The sequence below is a fragment of the Carassius auratus genome, chromosome 28 (assembly GCF_003368295.1).
Source record: "Carassius auratus strain Wakin chromosome 28, ASM336829v1, whole genome shotgun sequence".
In the NCBI taxonomy this organism is placed as follows: Eukaryota; Metazoa; Chordata; class Actinopteri; order Cypriniformes; family Cyprinidae; genus Carassius; species Carassius auratus.
The window spans coordinates 18,536,370-18,545,222 of NC_039270.1; the positions used below are offsets into that span (position 1 = coordinate 18,536,370).

At 41.0% G+C, this 8,853-nt stretch overlaps 1 long non-coding RNA gene across 2 annotated transcripts; it reads left to right on the forward strand.

Moving 5' to 3' along the window:
- The first annotated feature begins 3,193 nt into the window (after window positions 1-3,193).
- On the forward strand, window positions 3,194-4,836 carry LOC113047091 (uncharacterized). 2 transcript variants are annotated; one of them, XR_003276206.1, is made up of 4 exons: window positions 3,194-3,228; window positions 3,366-3,424; window positions 4,060-4,142; window positions 4,219-4,836. It is a non-coding gene; the product is annotated as an uncharacterized LOC113047091 (long non-coding RNA). The 2 variants fall into 2 exon arrangements; XR_003276205.1 differs by having other exon boundaries at window positions 4,060-4,138.
- Window positions 4,837-8,853: the final 4,017 nt, after the last annotated feature.

Sequence of the window (8,853 nt, forward strand, 5' to 3'; positions counted from 1 at the left end):
AGCCAGTAACATCGGCCTCCTCTTCCTCACCTGCCAGTAACATCGGCCTCCTCTTCCTCACCTGCCAGTAACGTCGGCCTCCTCTTCCTCACCTGCCAGTAACATTGGCCTCCTCTTCCTCACCTGCCAGTAACATCGGCCTCCTCTTCCTCACCAGCCAGTAACATCGGCCTCCTCTTCCTCACCAGCCAGTAACATCGGCCACCTCCTGCTCACCACCTCCTCTTCCTCACCAGCCAGTAACATCGGCCTCCTCTTCCTCACCTGCCAGTAACATCGGCCTCCTCTTCCTCACCTGCCAGTAACATCGGCCACCTCCTGCTCAACACCTCCTCTTCTTCACCAGCCAGTAACATCGGCCTCCTCTTCCTCACCTGCCAGTAACATCGGCCTCCTCTTCCTCACCTGCCAGTAACATCGGCCACCTCCTGCTCAACACCTCCTCTTCTTCACCAGCCAGTAACATTGGCCTCCTCTTCTTCACCAGCCAGTAACATCGGCCTCCTCTTCCTCACCTGCCAGTAACATCGGCCTCCTCTTCCTCACCTGCCAGTAACATCGGCCTCCTCTTCCTCACCTGCCAGTAACATCGGCCTCCTCTTCTTCACCAGCCAGTAACATTGGCCTCCTCTTCTTCACCAGCCAGTAACATCGGCCTCCTCTTCCTCACCTGCCAGTAACATCGGCCTCCTCTTCCTCACCTGCCAGTAACATCGGCCTCCTCTTCCTCACCTGCCAGTAACATTGGCCTCCTCTTCCTCACCTGCCAGTAACATCGGCCTCCTCTTCCTCACCAGCCAGTAACATCGGCCTCCTCTTCCTCACCAGCCAGTAACATCGGCCACCTCCTGCTCACCACCTCCTCTTCCTCACCAGCCAGTAACATCGGCCTCCTCTTCCTCACCTGCCAGTAACATTGGCCTCCTCTTCCTCACCAGCCAGTAACATCGGCCTCCTCTTCCTCACCAGCCAGTAACATCGGCCACCTCCTGCTCACCACCTCCTCTTCCTCACCTGCCAGTAACATCGGCCTCCTCTTCCTCACCAGCCAGTAACATCGGCCTCCTCTTCCTCACCTGCCAGTAACATCGGCCTCCTCTTCCTCACTTGCCAGTAACATCGGCCTCCTCTTCCTCTTCCTCACCTGCCAGTAACATCGGCCACCACTTCCTCTTCCTCACCTGCCAGTAACTTCGGCCTCCTCTTCCTCACCAGCCAGTAACATCGGCCTCCTCTTCCTCACCTGCCAGTAACATCGGCCTCCTCTTCCTCACCTGCCAGTAACATCGGCCTCCTCTTCCTCACCTGCCAGTAACATCGGCCTCCTCTTCCTCACCAGCCAGTAACATCGGCCTCCTCTTCCTCACCAGCCAGTAACATCGGCCTCCTCTTCCTCACCTGCCAGTAACATCGGCCTCCTCTTCCTCACCAGCCAGTAACATCGGCCACCACCTCCTCTTCCTCACCTGCCAGTAACATCGGCCTCCTCTTCCTCACCAGCCAGTAACATCGGCCACCTCCTGCTCACCACCTCCTCTTCCTCACCTGCCAGAACATCGGCCACCTCCTGCTCACCACCTCCTCTTCCTCACCTGCCAGTAACATCGGCCTCCTCTTCCTCACCTGCCAGTAACATCGGCCTCCTCTTCCTCACCAGCCAGTAACATCGGCCACCACTTCCTCTTCCTCACCAGCCAGTAACATCGTGAGTCAACAAGAGAAGGTATAACCTTATATAAAAGTTGTGTAGTTAGTATTGTCTGGTTTAAAGAGAAGCCCCATAATATACAGTATTGTTCAAAATAATAGCAGTACAATGTGACTAACCAGAATAATCAAGGTTTTTCGTATATTTTTTTATTGCTACGTGGCAAACAAGTTACCAGTAGGTTCAGTAGATTCTCAGAAAACAAATGAGACCCAGCATTCATGATATGCACGCTCTTAAGGCTGTGCAATTGGGCAATTAGTTGAATTAGTTGAAAGGGTTGTGTTCAAAAAAAATAGCAGTGTGGCATTCAATCACTGAGGTCATCAATTTTGTGAAGAAACAGGTGTGAATCAGGTGGCCCCTATTTAAGGATGAAGCCAACACTTGTTGAACATGCATTTGAAAGCTGAGGAAAATGGGTCGTTCAAGACATTGTTCAGAAGAACAGCGTACTTTGATTAAAAAGTTGATTAGAGAGGGGAAAACCTATAAAGAGGGTCCAAGGGCCACAGGCAGTTTGTGAGACGACCCCCAAACTCTGAATTCAAGCCACAGTACACAGTGAAGACAGTGAAGCATGGAGGTGCAAGCATCATGATATGGGCATGTTTCTCCTACTATGGTGTTGGGCCTATTTATCGCATACCAGGGATCATGGATCAGTTTGCATATGTTAAAATACTTGAAGAGGTCATGTTGCCCTATGCTGAAGAGGACATGCCCTTGAAATGGTTGTTTCAACAAGACAATGACCCAAAACACACTAGTAAACGGGCAAAGTTTTGGTTCCAAACCAACAAAATTAATGTTATGGAGTGGCCAGCCCAATCTCCAGACCTTAATCCAATTGAGAACTTGTGGGGTGATATCAAAAATGCTGTTTCTGAAGCAAAACCAAGAAATGTGAATGAATTGTGGAATGTTGTTAAAGAATCATGGAGTGGAATAACAGCTGAGAGGTGCCACAAGTTGGTTGACTCCATGCCACACAGATGTCAAGCAGTTTTAAAAAACTGTGGTCATACAACTAAATATTAGTTTAGTGATTCACAGGATTGCTAAATCCCAGAAAAAAAAAAATGTTTGTACAAAATAGTTTTGAGTTTGTACAGTCAAAGGTAGACACTGCTATTTTTTTGAACACACCCCTTTCAACTAATTGCCCAATTGCACAGCCTTAAGAGCGTGCATATCATGAATGCTGGGTCTTGTTTGTTTTCTGACAATCTACTGAACCTACTGGTAACTTGTTTGCCACGTAGCAATAAAAAATATACTAAAAACCTTGATTATTCTGGTTAGTCACATTGTACTGCTATTATTTTGAACAATACTGTATAACTATGTAATTTCATCAGTTTAATAGTTTTGTACTTCAAAAATAAATAAATAAAAAAACATTACCTGCCACTTCTCCAGGTAAAAACTAATATTTAACTGTAGCACCTCTTCTGTTCTCATTAACAGTGTAAAAAAATGTATAGCAATGATCTTCAGTAAACCTCATCTCTTGCTAGGTAAGTAATTTCTGTAATAATCATTTTCTGTTTAAGTATTTTGGTCAATATTATTAATTGTGGCAAAGTATTAAGTAACATTAATAGATAATTTACACACATTTTATAACGGACATTATATTTGTAAAATTTAACAGAAGCAGAGAGAAGAGAGTCCTAGCCTTGTCTACTTTGTGACACTGTTGTCTATCTTCTGGTAAGTTTGAGTTTTTGTTACCCTTTTCAGACAGGATTTTAAGTTATATTGTTTGTAGGGCTTCCCTCAACTAAAGATTTTTTTTGACGACTAGTAGTCATTAATTTTTAAGCATTTTAAACAAAACGAGCCATAATAATAAGCCTTTAATTGCATAAAGCGCTCAAGCGCACACACAAAAATGGTTGCCGTGGCATACTGGGAGCAATAATATTTGTGAATGTGTCTGGGAAACACAACAAAAAAGACTGCATTAACAATTTAATATTTACAAATGAACTTACTCTACTAATGACCTGCAACAGCATCTTTCTGATTTTAAGTACATTGAACTTGACTCTCATTTACTCATCTTTCCAGTTTGGGAAAGTTAAGTTTCAACAATATATTTTCATTGTTCAGCAATAAAGATTTGGAAAGACATACATCATAAATCTTAATCGAAATTGAATAACAAGCTATAAAAAAATAAAAATCCTAAAAACTAAATGACTATATAACAGTGAGAAAAGAAACAACATTGGTTGCCTACTTTCTCCCTAGCAAAACATGAATGTATGTGCCAAAGTAGAATTCATCAGCTTTAGCCTTGATTTCTTGGATCAGCTCATCATCTCTCCATACTCTCTCCACAGTGAAGTCACCCCTGGTATTTGTCACCATATCACACCAAGCTAAGCCAGAGACCAACAGCTGACCCTGGACTTGCCAATGGTAGGTATGTGATTTCCTCAGTTTTGCTTGGCCCCCAACAAACTCCGTGTGTGATGCTCCTCCTATGTCTTTCACATCAGGGCACTTAACTTCTACCAGGCCATAGGGAGGGTCTTCATTTGGGTCTACCACCTTGCCATCTGGACTAGCACCAAGGTGTGGAGCTCCCGGGTGGATAATGAGACCGCATGGAAGAACATTAACATTGAAGGTCTCAGCATAGCGGCGAAGAACCTCTGGCTCAAGTTCCACTCCTCTGCGCATTGATTTGGTCTGGGGGGCACCTTTAATGATCCGGCCAGAAAGTTTTTTTGCAGTAGATTCTGACCTCACATGAGCTGCTTCATAGAACTTGCTTGCTGTAAGCCGGAGGCGACGCATGGTAAACCAGAGTGGGCTTTTGGATTGATCCCATGTTCCCTTCTCAATAGTCCCTGACATTTCAGGTGTCACCTCCAGGCTCTGCATGTGCATGAGTTCAGCCCAGCTGCCAGGGACAAAATGATATTGTGGAAGTGTGTATTGTGGGATAGGTAATGGGGGGAATTCTGGTGCATTTGGATGGATTAGCACATCCCTTGGCAGCACAACAGGACACTGGTAAGAAAGCAGTGAACCTTTTGGGACTTCTCCAAATTTTGTTGAAACCATGGTTACAGCAGACATCCCATCAACAATCTTTGCAATTAGTGGTTGCGGTCGAAGGCAAATGAGGGATGCTGCTCCATCAATCACGTCACTATCAGGCAAAGGTCCTAAAACAAAATGTTTATGTCTCACTGTGCTAATTGTTAACTCTTTCGGAAAGGTTTTATTAGTATTTGGGGAGTACCTCCATATGCTTTGTATAGAGTTGACTGAATACTGCTCCTACCAGAGGCTTTTGGCTTGCGCACCACAAGCTCATTCACTGGTTCTGGAGTTATGCCCTAACAAAACATTTATTTATATAATGTACAGGATTGTAACCTGATTTGAACATTATGCACTTTACATTATATATCTTTTTTTTTTACTTTTTTATTAATGGTGACTTATTTAATACTGCTTATTTATTGTTATGTGTTGTCAAATTAAAACTGTTTGAAGGATCAGTGGTTTTCTTTTTCATTTTACCTGGGTGCGGGGTCTATGCCAGGCCTGCTGCTTGCTTGTGCATGCAAGGGCAGCTGGAACATTCCTGGTGCCTAGTGTACTAAAATGTGCTGTCTGGTAAAGTAATGCAACCAAATGGTTGCACAAACTTCTTCCAGCAGCACACGAGCATGTAAATGCATTCAGCTGAGGTGGGGTGCTGGTTTCAAGTGTGATCTAAAGAAAGTGATACAAAGGCTTGCATGTATTTCACATATTTAACACTTTAGTGTTTACCTGGGTTTGTGTATTGTATGTTTGGGACAGCTGTTGTTTGTTATTGTTTATTGAATATATCAAATATGTACATATATTATACTCGTATGCATAGTGTGAGTGCATGTGTGTTTTCATATATTCATATGCACACTTATCTATGCAGTACTATGTGCAGTACCACATGCTATGCTTACTTAATCTTAACTGCAGATGGTGCTGTTACTACTAGGCTTCAAAGCTATGTTTGATATTGATACTAAGAAAAGTAATGCATTATAAACAGCCTTTAGCTAAATACTGAATGCATTTAACGTTACCTCAAGCTGATGTGGTTCCTCACGCTTTCTTAATGACCTATAGCACCTGGCCCTAATTACCACTTTCACTAAAATAATGTTTGAGACTGAAGTGTCTCAACACACACACAAACACAGTTATTAACAGGACGTTTTTATTATTATTAAACCACAAAAACAAGATTGATCATTCGGAAATTAGCAATCATGGCAGCTGTATAAAATAATACATACCTTGATAATCAAAAACGAATTGCTCAAAAAAGAATTTATAACCCTTGTCCAATTTTGATCGCCTCACATCTCCCTGAAAACTATCAACAAAACGAACAACATCTGATATCCTAATTGTGGGTAAATTTATTGATGACAGTGAAAAAACATGTTCGGACTCCATTATGGCAATGAATGAATAGCGATCGTAACCGGCGGTGCCGTGACCGGAAGTAATGCTTACCTACTTCCTGTCTCCGCCGCCATATTGTGAAATAGGCCTATACAACTATATAAGTAAAACCCGTAATGGCACATGTCCCGCCCCTCCTGCTGGAAAGCCAATCATCTGCTTTTAACAGTCGTCTGGTTCCACTGACGTATGCACACAGTTGAGGAACCCTTGCGCATGCGTAGTAAAAGTATAACCTGTGGGAAAAAGGCGTTTTAAACCTTATTTGGAGACTTTTATTAAATTTCACAGTTTTTATGTCCCGGTGACCAGTGAAAGTACAGTTCTGACTCTATGCACATTCATTGAGAGAGCTGGTCATGGTAATTTACACAATTTCATGGCACCCCAGAATATTTTGTTGTATGAATATCTGAACATGCAATATATCAAAAGAAAGAACAGACACCCTCTGCTTTTAGACATAGAAGATGTGCATCCTTTTTTTATCAGCACTTGAATGTTAAGTTTCATAAAAAAGCAACATGAGCAAAAAGCATAAATTTTTAATAATGACTATACATCCAGATCAAAACACAGATGAGTAAATAGTCTATCAACAAAGTGATCTCTTATCATATTGCTTCTTCTGCTGCTTCTTTGCCTGCGTTTTGATCTGGTGGTACTAGTTCATGAGATGCGTTAGTATTGCCCCCTACCTTATAACCGTGAACTGAAGTAACTGAGCTACCTAATCAATTTCAAACTGTTAACTCGCTGAACACTGACTGCTGTGGACAACTTCCCCAAATTAGCTAAACATTTGTATACTGTAATTTACACACGGCATAGTATAATATATGCGTGTATTACTAGCACAGGTGTTAGCGTACGGATTATTATGCTAAGAATTGCGAACCGATCTCTCTAGTCTGATTAACTGGTAGCCTACAGCCTTATTAACTCACACATCATCTCATAAAATGTATTCAGAGCAAACAACCTGGATGTTAAAAACCTTAAAAACTTATTTCAAATATGTTTTCTTATAATTCTTCAGTGTTGCAATGATAATCTCTCATCCTCTCCTCGTCGTCTGTCTGAAAAATGCGTGCGCTGCCAACGAATTGCGCTGTGTACTAGGGATGTAAATTTTCGATCATTCCCATGATCGATCGTCTTTAAATTAACGATAAATTAATTCTTAAACTTTAAACTGCAAAACCCATCTATTACAGTGGCTCATAGTCACCAGCATGCAAGGATGTGCAAATCCCACTTAAAACTAGGCCTGTCGCAAAAATCTATATATCGACTTTTCGCGCAATATATGTACATGACCTCAATCATTTTTTGTGACACAATATATCGCCCATTATATTCACTTAAAAGTTTGTGTCACCATGTTTTTTATATTCCACTTACACCTGTGTCTTTTGCAGCTTCTCGTACAACGTGGTGTAGTCATGGGGCACTAGCTTCAAATAAAAAAACTGCTTCTACAAAAAAAAAGTTTAATCTGCAGATATGGTCTTGTTTACGGTTCTGTTCCTCTGTGTATACGGACATCTGACTGCTAAGTAGGGGTTGTGTTTTTTAGTAATACCGTGCACCCTTAATTTACAGAGAAAAGAAGGTCTGGGAAAAATCTGCAGACAGAAAAATCTCCATAGAAGTTCTGTGCATTTTTCTTTTTTTTTGGACTTTACACTTTTTGTTAGAACATTTTTATTTACTACTTATTCAATTTTTTTAAAGGTATCTAATGTTTTGATAATTTCCATGATCTAAATATTCTTAAAAATTTAATGTTGTAATTTGGAAGTGTGTAATTTTTGCATTATTATGTCATAACATTATGCTTATATATTTAGTGGCATAAAATGGTCTTTAAAATGTCAATAATTTTGCTTATCACATTTATTTCTGCAGTAATTTATCGCACAACAAAAAGGTTTTTATTGTGACAGGCCTACTTAAAACGCCAGCTTCCTCACCCAAATGAAAGGGGTTTTCAGTTCAAATCAAAGGCTAGTAGCAGTATTGTAAAATGAATAGATGTGATTATGATCATTTGATAAAATGAAGAGAGTGCTCCATAGATGTGTTTGGGATCATTTTACTTTGTTGGCTGTTTCATATACTGTCACGGAGACCACTGTATGCACCTTTTAAATGGTTTCATTGTGCTCCATGTAGTATTTTAAAAACCAATCGCAGTGTTTGCAACTAACATTGCTGGTATTTAAAATGAAAAGCCCGTTCTCATGAAAATGCTTATAAATAGCTTGATTTTCTGTTTCTATTTGGTGTAATATTTTTTAGCAGTAACCATCTTGTTTCATGCCACAAAAATTACCTATTGAAGGATGTATGAATATGACGTGTCATTCACCCACCAAAAATGTAATTGTCATTGTGACTAAAATCTAAAGACATTCAAATGTAAGGATGTTCATACAAACTATTGTACTGGTCCAAATGCACCGCCTACTGGCAATTTGCTGATTTTTGTTTAGAACAATGCAAATTGCTAATGTGCCTTCAAGAATCCAAACGATATTCAAGGTGTGTCTGTGTTGTATTTGTGCGTGTGCTTTAACTAAGATAAGAGTATGTAAACCAGTAATTTACCACAGTTTTAAAGTGCTGGAAAATGTAACTGTCCTTGGAAGTGCTTG